This window comes from Pinus tabuliformis, chromosome 3_1 (assembly GCF_031772625.1).
Source record: "Pinus tabuliformis cultivar Carrire ecotype Pingquan chromosome 3_1, CPIR1, whole genome shotgun sequence".
Classification (NCBI taxonomy): Eukaryota; Viridiplantae; Streptophyta; class Pinopsida; order Pinales; family Pinaceae; genus Pinus; species Pinus tabuliformis.
The window spans coordinates 909,922,360-909,937,776 of NC_142301.1; positions in this window are offsets into that span (position 1 = coordinate 909,922,360).

Below are 15,417 nucleotides of genomic sequence, written 5' to 3' on the forward strand. Positions count from 1 at the left end.
AGCACTACATATCCAACATGTACATAGCATCATTTGTACACAGAACTGCATATCCAACATGCACACAGCACCATATGCACACAACATCGCATATCCAACATGTACATAGCACCATCTATGCCCAACACTGCATATGAAATATTCACACAACACTATCTGTACCACCCTATACATAACATTGCATAACAACATGTACACACACTATATATACACAACACCACATGCGCACAACATCACAGATGCAACATGTACAACATATACAATATATGCACAACAGTAGTACCACACATCCAAAACCACATTGTCTCTACCAAGCAACCTTGCTTCCAGTGTCTCTCCATCATCCATGCTTATCCTAGCATGTCGCACATCACACTGTTTTCATTTCGCTAATGTATCTCTCAGCATTAGCCTGTCCATAACATAAACATAGACATAGTATAATCACATAATATCAATTCATATCCACATGATACTGACCTCAAAGATCTGTCAAGCTACTCTTCCCACTTGATTCCTCATGAACCAAGATTCTCTTCATGCCATTCACTTACTGTTGACGGTGCTAGACCTGCCAACATGTAAGGGGATCTCCCCGGTAAGAATTCCCAATTAGACCACAAACTGTTTGGTGTAGGAGTCCCAGCAGTGGGTCATACGGTAATGCCTTGACCACGATTTCGCACAGAGACAAGTAAGATGTCTCTGACAGCTCCAACAAGCCAAGTGTTATACATCATTTTGTCACTGTCCCTATACTCCCCATTCCTTGATCCTGGAGGACCTCTACAGCGAACCCTACATGCTTTCCCTTCATGAAGAAACTCCCATTGTGTCCCTCTTCATGAGCAAAGCAATTCCCTTTTGCACCATTTCCCCAAAATCTTCTATTTTGCACAATTTACAAGACTGTCGCTAATGGCCATTGTCCCTCTCGCGCTGATATGTAGGGATTAACACTATCCCTAGCGCCGACCGGAGAGACTAAGCTTTGTTCCAGTCGCGCCAGTCTTGTTATGGAAAGTTTTTTAAATAAAGAGCTAAAGCTTCCAGCTCTAGAAGCTTCGTAACAGAAGTCTGGTAAATGGTTTGGTCAGATGGGGTCGAGGATGTCAATTTGGGCTCCTTTCCCCTATAATGATGGAACTACCTCAAGAGATAAGACCTTCTACCATGAGAAGAGGACCCATCTCCCATCCATTCATCCTATGTAAACCTCCCTTTTTCCCAAGCACAAGCTAGTGTTAGTGTTGAAGTGTTAATGTTGGTGTGCTAGTGATATTTTGGTTTGGAGTAAACAACAAGCTGTCCATAGTTGTAGCTCTCTAGTTGTGTGAGGGAGAAGTGTGATTTGGTTTGGAGTGAAGCCTAAAGGGAAGAGACTTAAAACTATTATTTTTGAGGCCATCATGGAATGCTAGCAGAAGTGTGTGGGAACCTGGTTTTGTCAGAGGAGAATGGAAATGTCAAAACAATGGTTGTAATCTCTTCTTGATTCAATATATATGCAACTATCGATTGATTTCCTACATGATTTTTCATCTTACATATTCATAGCTTAATGTTTCTTGACTTGTTAAGTAGGTTGAATTACAATTTGTCTATTATCATGGTTGTTGCTTGTTGTTGTTTACTTGTTTCAGGTGCTTGAAGAAGGAAGCGGGAGATAGCTGGAACGAGCAAGCAAGGACATCATCAAACGGGATAAGTGTACTAAGAGGTAGGCCCTCTTAATTGGTTCTAAACTAAGGAAATCTTCCATAGAATGTATCATTTGTGGCTAGACCCATTATCGGGCTAGAGGAATTTGTTTGTGTCCGCACTTATAATTTTACTTCACCACAAATTAGCGACTCCACTGGGGAACCAATCCTTTTGCTTGTCTTAGATTTCATGATTTCATGTGAACTTTTCTAGTTCCACTTTTTCCTTTTGGTTATGTTTCTTTTCTCCTGCTTACTGGCCTAAGTTTGAAATTCGTAGTAGCAGATCTGGTCCTTATTTTTAAAAAAATATATCTTTTTCTTGGCTCCCTCGATCAGCGCGCTTAATCCGCTGACAGTCGCGTCGATCAGCGTGATATGCTGAGAAACAGTCGCACCAACCAGCCTCTGACGCTTGTTGTCAGTTAGGCAGTCATGTCCGCAATCTTGGCCAGTGCGTTTTTCTCTCATGATTTCGACCCTCTAATCCTTTTAGACCATGTTCTCCCTGACTAGAGAGCTCCATTAAGCTTGGTTTGTGTGCTTACTTGGTTTAGCCCACCCTCTAATGTGTTAATTCTGGCCCTGTGTGAAGTTCTTTTTTATTTTTTCTTTGAATCCCTCGACCAGCGCTATTTTTGGTTAAACAGTCATGCCGATCAGGCATGTCCGAGCTAATTTTAGCCAGAAAGTCATGCCGGTCAGCGCTACTTTTGGCCCAAAAGTCACTCCGGTCTCTGAGTTAAGAAAAAATCATAATTTCTCCCATTCCAGTGCTAGTGTGTATTGAACATCAGACTCTCTTCTTCTACCCAGAAGTGACTAGGATGCTTTGTTTTCAATTGAATGAGTGAAAGAGCCTCGTTTGTTCTCTTATTTCAAGTGTCTCTTTTCTCTTTCCAAGCACATATTACATTGCTTGGTTTGTCGATTGAAGCATTTATGTGTTTGGTTTGTTCGATTCAGGGAAGAAGTTGCTTTTAGTTTCATTTATCATGCTTTGGATTTGATTCATGCTTGTTTGTCCGGAATTGTGAAAATTTTCATTTAAAGTGCTTTATGTGAAAGATTCATTTTGCATTTTATGAAAAGGAGAACATCATTCTAGTTTACTTAAGCGAAAATATTGCATTAATAGCATTATTGAGAAGCTAGAATTGCATCACCATAAGCATTGGAAATGAAATGAAACTTCTTTTGTTGTTAAGGGAAGATTAAGTGCATTTAGGATATGTATTAGTGAAAGTTTTCATTCTTTTATCGTTGCATTGATTGTGTGCTCTCTATCCCTCAATTAGTGTGAACTTTCATCGAAGACAAAGATCTCTTTTCTCATATCACTGGATATAGGAGTTTTCAGATGACAATGGTAGGGCCTTGTAATTGAAACCTAATTCAAGATCAACTGTTAAAATGTATCGAATTAACCTAAGGAAGCATTGAAACTTAACGATCACATCTAGAGGGTCTAGGCTAGAGACGTGTTCCGACGTCTTTAAACCTAGCAATTGTTATTAGCTTCGGCACTAAACAGTGCTAGTACGGACATGTGCTCCCCATACCATCATGTATATAAAGGGAGAGCCCACTAGGTTGAAATCCTTTGCCCATTGGAAGCCGAGTTTGTCAGCTTGTAAACATGATACACCGAACACAACATTCGGGAAGATTGCCTGCCCGTACTTCTCGGTTTGCCGGGAGGTATTCTATAGTTCACGGTTACCTGGTAATCCTTTATGCCTAGAGTACCCTAAGTAGTCATTTTTTATCTTTTTGACTCGTCAAATTTAAAATATCACCGAGCACTTGTCCTTTCAGGCTCGTTAAATCTGAAAGCGATTAGAGTCACCTTTCATCCTTTTCTCGAATCTTAAAATATGAAAAGGCAAAGTTTTGTTTCAGTGTCTTAAAATTAACTGCCCATGAAATATTCTTGGTTAAAGTTATCTTCCTTAGTGATTCTTTAGGGTCGATTCCAATGGAAACATTCCCAGAGTCTACCAGTCAAGGGTTCCCTCGGATGGGAATCCTGGTCCTTTTCCTTCTTTTGGAAATGATGGTGCTCCTTATATGGCAACGTTGTCCCTCCATGGGTTAACCATTGGTTTACCTGTCTGGTTATTTTCGACCTCAGTGGTCCCGAGTGTCCCAACTCCTGCCCCGCCATCTCCTTCATTCGAATCACGTCATGATGATCCTAAGGATGACCCCTTTCTTTCTTCCCCCATTTCTTCACCCTCCTCTTCTACTTTGCTTAGTGAAAGTTTGAAATCCAGTAACCAAGAGGCTAAGAAGAAGAAGAAGTCAAATAAGCGAGAGGCCAACCGTGCCGCTATTACTCCAAATGCACCCCCTGTCGATAAACCTTCTAATCCTTCGCGGAAGGTAAAATTCCCTTGCAGGTTGTGTAAGGGTGACCATCTCCTTCGAGACTGTCTTGGAATTCCCAGAGTCTTAGAGGTATGGTCTCAAAACCTGAACCGACCATCCCCGTCAACCTCTGGAGATCATGTCGATGTTACACCTTCAGCTAATGATGGTAAGAAGAAGGGAAAGATTAGATTCCCTTGTAGGTTATGTGAAGGAGAGCATCTTCTTCACCTTTGTCCTCTTATGGATAAAGCTTCTAAACTTTTGGAAAACCTTGCAGCTCCTCCACCCCAACTTCCTGTTGGTTATCAGAGGCTTTCTTCTGACCCTCTCCTAGTTGGTAAAGAGATTGACTTGGATTCAACTCTTTCCCATCATGCTCTTCCTGAGCGTGACTCTCTTGTGTCTGTTCCTGACGAACCATTGGTTGAAAAGAGTGTCGACTTGTGTCCACCTTCAGTTGATCACTCTATTCTCAAAGAGAGTGGTGATCATATTGCTCATGTTCTTCTCGTCTCCTCAAATTCTCATGAATCAAAGAGTGACCCTCCTGTCCCAGTTGTTCAGGAGATTCCTTCTCCCATTCCTGTATAGCATGGGGGCAATCATATGATGCCCCCACCAAGTAGTTCTATCACTTCTTTCGATTAGAGTCACTTGACTGCTTTCTTCCTCCCAACTTATGTGCCTTTCCAGATTATAGTACAAGCATATAATATGGTATTACATGGCACTATTTTAGATGAAAGCGTGTCTGTTAGCATCATGTCTTCTACTACTTGGCAAGCTTTGGGCTCCCCACAGCTTGTACCTGTCACCCAGAATCTGGTGGCTTTCAACGGAGGAACCTGTCAACCCTTAGGGATCCTTCCGAAGTTCCCTATTACTTTGGGAGGAAAGATCATCTGTATAGACGTGATGATAGTCCAAGGTCCCTTAGATTTCAATCTTCTCCTTGGACGTGACTATGTTTATGTCATGGGAGCTCTTGTTTCTTCACTTTTCCATGTGGTTGTTTTCCCGCACAAAGGGAGAATTGTGATTATTGATCAACTATCGTTCATTGGTCACCAGGTGCCTCCTTTGCAACCATCATCCCCTATCAGCTCTTGTTTGCAAGAAGTACCTTCCCCTCCACAGGTCAATTATGTGGCTACCCATTCCTTCTCCACATCTTTTGATGATCACACAGATGGTATAGTACATTGTGTATTAGGAGCAATGGAACCCGATCTACCTTTGGTACCAAATGACATATATTCCTCCTGGAGCGTGGTCCTTCCATCTAGTGAAGACCACTTGGGAGCCATGTTCTCGTATGGTCCCTGAACAGATGTACGAGGATAGTTTCGGGTCTTCTGTCAACCTCGTTAAAAAATGAAACAAAGGGTGTGAGCATGGTTCTTTCTTTTGTGTCAAGCTTGTTCAAAAATGAAAGAAGGGTCTTGAGGATAGTTCCTGGTCTTGTATCAACCTCGTTAAAAAATGAACAGATGTCTGAGGATAGTTCTTTTACTGTGTCAACCTCATTAAAAAATGAAACAACTCCCTTTTCCAAATCGAGTCTTTGTTTGAGATCTCGTAAAATCCCAGTCGAGTCTTTCCTGGATCTCGAAAGTGAACCTTCATTCCATCCACCTAGTTGACTGAAATGAAGCTTGGGGGGCATGTACCTCGATTTGAGTCATTATGCTGGGGCATGCGAACTTATAACAAGCATAGTTTTTTGTTTCAAGCTTTTGTAAACATGAAACCGAATCCAAGCAAAGTTCTCCATGGTTCAAGCTTGTGTAAAAATGAACCCATGCCCATTTTATACCTCGTGATTGTTGTTTTTCAGCTAATTTCTGCTAAATGAGCTTTGGTTGTTTCATTTCGTCACCACCATCTCTTTGGCCGATCATATGCTTTCACTTGGTTTTTATTCCTTTCTTAAGGGACCGCAGCGATGAGTGGTTTTGTTAGCCAGCGTTTTGACCATTACATGTTTTGCGCAGTTCCACCATTGTTGGAACCAGTTGCTACCCTTTATACCACTCGTTCCTCAAGGACTAGTCACCTTTAAGCTATTTTCTCAACTCGTCAAACTCAAATGAAAATATTGTCGAGTATTTTTCCCTTTTGACTCATAAAAGAGAATAAAATGGGGGGTCTACTTTCAAGCTCTTTTCTGACCCTTTAAAAGCAAAAAGATAGCCAATCCCTTGTCATTTCAAACTCGTTAATGGATGCGAAACATCGTCTGCCTAGTATAAGTTTACCCCTTTTTCGGGCTGGGATGCACTATTTACGAAAAAGGTACTCCTTAACTGAAATGGTCAAGCAATTCTCTCAAGTATCGTTCTCTACCTTTTCGGGCTCGAGAGACACATACATACAAAAAGGGACCATGTGGAGTTTTATTTTACATGTCTTTTTAAAACTCTCTAAACATGAAAAAGATACCGAGTTACACCTTTGTCGAACTCGTTAAAATATTAAACAACATTGGATTCATCGCCATGAAGAACATGAGCTTCTCCTTCCTAGGGCTCGTTAAACTTACTAGGTCAGATTCATCCGAAGGATGAACTTACAATGCAAGCATATGTTATCCCCTTCAAGCTTGAGATTAAAAATAATTGGGGTACCTACCAGAAATGGTGGGGGAAAATTTGGAAATCTAATCAGTTGCGTCAGCAGCTCACTCTTGGACATGACAATTTCTACTTCGTGTCGGGTTGGGATATCCTCCTTTGTATCGTTGACCTTCCTAGGTTGGGCCGTTCATTTTTGCCTTCCATTTTATCTCTACCATGTCATCATGACCATCAATCCTATGGATCCAAAATCTGCCAAACTTCCAGTCATGTTGCCGATATGTTCAAGAGTTGTCCTTCTATAGTTACACTTACCCCTATTTCTCTGTATCACCCAAAATCATTTTGCATCCTTTGTCCCGCGTCGATGATGTGGGATACATTATGGTTGTCCTTTGACACGGTCGCTTTCCATCGACAACTCATTATCCGGGAAGTTGACCGAGAGACTCCCTTCCAGTACCTTAGAGCTTGCATGCCCTAATGGAAAGTTCTTCGCACTCGACGACAAGTTCACATCATTGGCTTTCGATCGAGTGATTTCATGGGTGTTCGAATTCAGTTCCTCTATTCACATTCCGTGGATTATGTTGATAGTACCTTGAGGACCATTGTCATTATTGTTGGTTTCTCTCGCACTTGTTAACAGTTTACATCATTGACTGATAATCAAGCGACTTTCTAGCATGTTGGACGTCAACACATATATTCACATGTTAGAATTTGTACTTTGATCAGGTCATGTTAAAGCGTAAGACCCTGGACTCAAATCACAAAATTCCAAGTTGTGAAGCGATGTGACATGGTTATGTTGATATACATGTCCCTTTCAGATGGATGGTTGCGACCATACCTTGGTTTCATTATGATCCTCTTTGATGGATGGTTGCGCCCATACCTGGATCCATTTACATCACCATTCTCTAGATGGATGCATCCATGCCACGATTCATGTATCATTTGACAGAGTTTTTCAATTATGTATATGTATCTATACTTTCTTGCAGGTTTTCCGACGACAGACTATGGTTCCCCGCACTAATTCATAAAGCATTTCATCCCTCACTATAGTTCGGCCTTCACGCTTTAGGGGGCAACTGTTACACAACATTTTGTCACTGTCCTTGTACTCCTCATTCCTTGATCCTGGAGGACCTCTACAGTGAACCCTACATGCTTTCCCTTCATGAAGAAATTCCCGTTGTGTCCCTCTTCATGAGCAGAGCAATTCCCTTTTGCACCATTTCCCCAAAATCTTCTATTTTTCCCAGTTTACAAGACCAGCACTAATGACCCTTGTCACTATCACGCCGATATGCAGCGATTAACACTATCCCTAGCACTAACCGGAGCAACTGAGCTTTGTTCTAGTTGTGCCAGTCCTATTATGGAAAGTTTTTAAAATAAAGAGTCGAAGCTTCCAGCTTTAGAAGCTTCGTAACGGAAGTCTGGTAAATGGTTTGGCTCGATGGGATCGAGGATGTCAGTTTGGGCTCCTTTCCCCTATAATTATGGAACTACCTCAAGAGATAAGAACTTCTACCATACGAAGAGGATCCATCTCCCATCCATTCATCCTATATAAACCTCCCTTTTCCCAAGCACAAGCTAGTGTTAGTGTTGAAGTGTTAATGTTTGTGTGCTAGTGCTATTTTGGTTTGGAGTAAACATCAAGCTATCCATAGTTGTAGCTCTCTAGTTGTGAGGGAGAAGTGTGATTTGGTTTGGAGTGAAGCCTAAAGGGAAGAGCCTTAAAACTATTATTGTTGGGGCCATCATGGAATGCTAGCAGAAGTGTGTGGGAACCTGGTTTTGTCGAAGGAGAGCGACAACGTCAAGACAATGGTTGTAATCTCTTCTTGATTCAATACATATGCAACTATCAAATGATTTCCTACATGATTTTTCATGTTACATATTCATGGCTTAATGTTTCTTGACTTGTTAAGTAGGTTGAATTACAATTTGTCTATTATCACGGTTGTTGTTTGTTATTGTTTACTTGTTTCAGGTGCTTGAAGAAGGAAGCGAGAGATAGGTGGAGTGAGCAAGCAAGGAATTCATCAAATAGGATAAGCGTAATAAGAGGTAGGCCCTCTTAATTGATTCTAACATAAGGAAATCTTCCATAGAATGCATCAATTGTGGCTAGACCCATTATTGAGCTAGAGGAATTTTTTTGTGTCCGCACTTATAATTTTACTTCACTACACCAAGGAAGGTGCATGAGAGGTTCAAACACATGAGGGTTGAGATGAGTGTGCCCCTTGGAAACCTATGATAGCATGGATTTAAGAAGGGAACGCATGAGAAAAGATGCATCACAACATGGAAGGAAAGTTAGCCAGAAATCCAAAGTGATGGTTGAACCAACAACACGTTTCATAAAGATTCATACATACGTACACGGAAAAGTCCATACATGCATGTGTAAGAAAAAAAATACATATATCATTTAGAGTAAACCAGATAGCATAGAATACAATACAACATATGCATGAGACATGATGGCTCTGTTATATTAATAAGTGTAAGTTCCAGTCATACAATACATCCATGTCCAATCACTAGTTCTGATAGCCGAACATTACAGCCACAACCGCCTACTCCTCCAAAGAGATGACTAGTTCTGTGCAGTGGAGAAGCCAAGGCTCATTACAATATTGCCCGAGCTCTCTCTAAGATAGTCCTATCGGAAGGTTGGCTGACCAAAAGCCTTTACAATGCGTTATGAGGTTCTATTTATAGCAAAGGGTGGGGTGACCCTTGACATTCCCCTTTGTGATAATTCATCTACCCTCGTGAATCTTCATCTACTCTATGAATTTTACATCCAAATATCACACTTGAACTTCCACTTGACAAGACATTACATTATAATGCACATGTGCCCATGTGAGACAAAACGACTTGAGCAAGCCATGCAAGACATCACTGACACTTAGTCCGTTGTGGTGAGACCAACTCTTTGACATGCTTGTGATGGTGAAGGTGGTGAGCTTATGCCAAGCTTGGTCATCTGTGACGGTGTGCATGCGCTCCATGGTGACATCTTGCTGAAGCGAACTCTTGCCTCCGATGCATCCAGGTGCATTGGTGTGGCTCCTCCATCCAACTCGTCTGCTAACATGTGCATGGTCTTCTTGGGTGCAACCAAACCGGCAACACACTAATGCATAGTGTCCGTGTTGATCTTCTAGTGTGTGTTGGTGGTCATGCGCATCAATTGTCGACTACATGTTCAGCTCTAATTGGACTTGCTTCTTGCCTTTGCCTCGGTGAGTGTGCCAAACAGGTTAGATCGCATACGTGCGTACTATGACAGGCATGCTACTAAATTCCCTTGCATGTGATCAACAACACCACTCACGATGTCTGCTTCGTGCCATCTGTTGGGATGAATCTATAACTTGTATGGGCGCAGTTTCGTGCGTTTGTGCATGTTGTGCCCCCTGTTGTACCTGTTCGCGTTGTAACTCATTCTCTTGTCTATGCAGCTCTTGTTCTTCCTTGAGTTGCTGCTTCAGCACATGTAACTCCTTCTCTGTTCCATTCTATGTCTTCGTGTGACCTTCATGTCACGTTGTCACCTCATAGCCTGAGTCTCCAAAGTTGCTTTCATCACAAGTGGATATGCTTAAGCTTGCAACTTTGTTCCGCCTCTGTGTTGTCAACGACCTTCCTCTTGCATTCGTTGCATCTAGTATGCTTCCTTCAGTTGTTGTTCATGGTGTTACTTGTTGTGATGTTTTTGTCGTCATATCTTGATGTCCTTATCTATGAACAACTTGATGTCTTCGCGGGTAGGCAAGTACATAGACACTTGATCGACTACATCCCCAAGTGCGCTCTGAACGGTGTCTTCGACTCTGCTCTCCTGGAAACCATTGTACCTGTACTGCTGAGAGGAAAATGAAAACCTGCAATACTTGGATACATGGAAACACTCATGGCAAGCAATCTGTCAGTGGAAAACCAAAACGAACTTGAGAACTGACTTGCAACATACCTATGTGACTGATCGTGAAGGTTGTGCAATTTCCACCGGGAGGTCGGGAGACCGATTGCCAAGACTATGCAAGGCATAGTCTAGGCTGTTAAGAGGTTGATTGACTACTGGAACTATGCAATGCACAGTCTGACCTGGCTATTGATTGTTGGAATTGTGCAATGCGCAATCTCAACTGGAAATGGTTGCAGGCTCAGTGTCTGCATTGCGCAATTTTCTAGGCCAACAATCATTGTCCCTCAGAATTGCGCAATGCAAGACTAGAGGATAGTCACTAGGCATAAATGCACATTTCCTGAGAGGAAGATAGAGCCTTCCCTCTCAGGATTTCGCAATGTTGTCTTAGTGAGTGTAGTGTCCTATCTAGGGTGCTAGACTAGGCTATATTTATTATCGACCAGGATGCGTAGACTTAGAGGCATGCGTCTAAAGTATATAGACATAAAGGATTATTAGCTAAGTGGTTATGATGGTAGGTCACAGGACTTCTTTACGGAAGACTGAGGTATGTTACCTATCACCCAAACACTTAGGTCACTCAGTTAATCTACCTAATTACCACACTGTCACTCAATTCATTTATCAAATTAAAACACTATGTATCACTTCAAACCAAGATTTCAATCTCCTTACAGAGACACCATACACGAAACCCCTGTTTAACAAATACTCAGCATTCACTAATATTCATGCAAGCTAAAGACATCTAGAAATTATAAACATACTTTGAAATGAAAGCAGAGTTCATAACATTGCTTTAGACGACAACAGAGGATCGAATCCCTTACACGATACGATTCACGATCCCAGTGATGAACTGTTCAAGCGATATCATAAACATAAACCATACGCATTCGATTGAAATCAACAACCAATTCTAATTACTGTGCATGTCAAGTAATACCCTAAGTTGCGAATGAAAAAGGAAATAACAGTATACCAGTTTAACGCAGGGCTCGTCCGCATCCAGAGGTATACTGGACTATGGTTCAACCGATTATCAAATCAACGCAACAAGACAAAGATCGTAGCTGTAACTGTGTTCTTGATATTAAGTTCAAACTCTGTTTCAAACGATACAACGATTACCAATACATTGATTACACAGGACTGTATTTACATATGTGTTTACAACCCTTACATTTCGAAAACGAATGTACATTCATGATATGATTGTTGCCGCTTTTACCATGTCGAGATTTTTAAAATGTTTCTATCCTAAATTGATTTCAAAAAGGAACAAAACTAAATCAATTTAGAATGCTTTGCTGTTGCTGCCTTTGTCGCCAACATGCTATACTTTGACCATTGTTGACCGCGCATGTAGGAGGGTCGGTTCTGCTGTAGGATAGGTATTCGTCCATGCTTGGACATTCTACTTTTCATCCCTACCCTTCGTTCTAGCCCAGCTGTCATGTCACATGTCAAACAATGAACCAATTACAGGATGTTGGAACTTCCTGTAGCCATTTTACCAAAAATCCCTAATTATTTAACATAAAACTCCTAAATCAATTTCAATGCATTTTAATAACTATAGGACTATTAACTAATCAATTTCCAAGGGTTCTAAGAGATATATGATGGAAAGAAGTAGGCAAATGATATGTTTTAGGAGGAAAAGGGAGGTCATAGGATGGTACCAACATCTCTCCCCGACTTAATGAATTAGCATGTCCTCATGCTAACCCCGAAGTGCTTCCCTTGAACTCTGTCCCTGCCTGTATCTCTGCTGCCTTTAGCAATGTGTCCACGTTCTTTTGCACCTGGGCATCTTTCTAACCATGGAGTTCCTGCTTTAATCTTTTGTATTTTTCTTTTAGGGTCTTCTTCTGGTTGTACCACTTGGTGGCCCATTTACAAATATCCGTTTGCTCAGCCTCAAGTTCACTGATTCGCTCCCTTAACTTTTCATTCTTCTGTTGGGTCTCTTTACTCTGCGCTCGGAGCATCTCATTTTCTTTCTTGATAACCTTTTCTAACATATTAGCCTCCATGAGTTCTTCCTTCAATTTCTCAATTTGTTTCTCCAGTTTCTTCTGTTTCTTAATGGGAGGTGGTGAACCTTTTTCCTGCCTGTTATGGCTTTCAACCTCTATATCAGCTCCTGGTCCTGGTGGTGAGTGGTCACTACTTTCAATATCCATTGGTATAGGTGAATTGGATTCAAGCTGGTCTTCTTGTAACTAGGCTTTTGGTGCTCTCCTTGTTCTTATTGAATAAGTGGTGAAAATTTTATCTTGCTCTACCTTCTGAGCATCTTCTTTTCTCATTTTCCTAGTCCTTATGCTGCTCATAGGTGGAGGTACGTTGCTGGCTTTGGATACTGGGATCTCTTCATCGATATCCTTCACAAAACCTGAGTTCTCCTACAGTTCTTCTTTGTCTTCCTCATCTTTAATTTGATTAGCAGCTAAGAACTCCTTCCACGGTTTCCCTCTTCTCTGCAATTCATGCTCAATAAGAATTTTAATTAAGCCAAAGTGATATAGGCTCTTGTCCTCATTTCCCTTCTGCTTTTGGATGGTCTTAGACATCTTGGTTGAGCTTTGTAATAGAAAATATGGTAGGCTGATAACGCATTGCCTTTTCAAGTGTAGTAGTAACTTAATATGGTATAGATATACAATACTATAACGGCCTTCGCAGGTTACGAATTTTTGGAGAATATAGACCATCTCATCCCAGGGATGCATCAACCAACTCCTTGGAACACCTTTCTTCCAGTTAACTGATGAGACTCTGGATCTAGACATAAATTGAGTCCACGATTTCTCTTTAAATTGCTTTGTTTTAAAGTACTTCTCCCCTTCTGGGCTAATCCCTATTGACTGGGCTATGGTGTCCTCTGAAACCCTGAATGAGAAGTTACCTATCAGGGCTTTCTCTCCATTGAATGTGAAGGCAAATTGTTTGGTAACCTCTTCATTACTTCCATGAAATTTCTCTAAAAATGGCAACCACTGTATCTCTCTGAGAATTGAAATGCAATCTTCATGATATTGAGAACTGTCGAACATGCTCGGCTCGACCCTATTGGTCATTTTGGCAGAGGGTCGTGCTCTAGCAATTTCAACAAAGAAATTTCAATTTGTTACCTGGTGTGTCGCTCCCTTAATATCCAGTATGATGCTCGGTCGGTCGACTGTCTTGTGACTTTGGTGGGAGTCGAAACCGAATGGTTATATTCCCCTCTTGTGGCGCTCACTGCTTTCAATCCTTGTCGAAACCAAATGGTTATATTTCCCTCGTTGTGGCGCTCACTGCTTTCAATCCTTACTGTGGAAGTCACGGGAGTCAAATGCTAGCGTAAAATAACTGAGAATGATGGTGAAATAACCACTATACTTACTTCATAGCGTATTCATCCTTTGGAACAGAGGAATGGCTGTACCGCTTGTATAGATGTCATCATAGGAGCGCTGGAAGCGTATATGCAATACTGGGGTATGATTTCAGGGAGTCCTCTGAATCATTTGGCTACGTCGGGTGGTGGAATCATAATTCTGCCGTGTGGAATACAATGAATAGGCCCGCTTTAATATTTGTTTCCTTCCCCTTTTTAAAAAAAAAACACAATCCACCACGTGTCCTGTTTCTATTGGTACTCGGCCAAATGGAAGATGTTGGTATGACTGTAGGGTGCGATTGGCATAACAAGGTTGATATGAAAAGGGGTAGTGGATTTAGAAGTATGAAATAGGTTGGGTTATGACAGATGATAAGAATTAACAGTGAGATAAGGAATGATGGAAAATGTAGTGCCCTTGAAATCGATCATAACAGTCACAGTCATTAAAATTAACATTAAAAAATAATCTAAGAAATTAAATGTTAGGAATAAGGAACATATTACACTTTTGTTGGTTATTGTTGCATTGGCATGCTGAGTAGGATTGGCATTGGCATTGGCATTGCTGACTATTCCTTTTTGTTCATCACAGGTCCCCTGAATAGATTCGAATGCAACAGGTCCCTCTGAAATCTTGAAGATGTTCATGCAGCTCCTTATATGTATACAGGTTCATTGAGCTTGGGCATTTGATGGAGTCTTGGTGCCCAGCAACCTGTGAATCCTTGTAGAAACTTGATGAAACTTTGTTGAAGTAGCCCTGAAGTATCAATCTCTTAACATGTCCCTTCTATGTGTCTTAAATAGGTCCCATTACTGTTGGTGTTGGTAGCATGGCCTTCTGGACAGAACAGGTCCCCCTGCATAATGTTTATAACCAGGTCCCTCTAAGATAAAACAATGACAAAACAACTTATTTATTGAAATCTGGAATGCTGGAACAAACTGCTTTGAAGATGTACAGTGAGGAGATGAGATAAGAAATCTTTAAGAATTTACAATGGAGAGATAAGAGAACAAAATGCTGATGCTTCTCTCCCCGACTAAAGTTTTGACTTGTCCTCAAGTCATGATTCAGTTGATAAATGAAACAGTGAACAAAAGAAAGAGAATTCTTACCCGCCAACGAATTGGTTTTCAAGTAGGAATTCGGGGTTAGAGTGTGCCAGAGGCTGGTTTTCACATCTAACCCATTGTTATTAATTTTTATTTTTTTTATATATTTTTTTTTTAGTTTTTGTTTTGTGTTTTTTTTTTTTTTAATTTTCTTTTTGAATTTCTAAATTGAAAGGAAATGAACTAAGGCAGGGATACTGCAGCTGAGGGCTGCAATATCTCAAACTCTCTTTGCTGAGATACTGTATGGAGAAAATCTTGCTTGCTGATGGGCTTAGTGTATAGTTT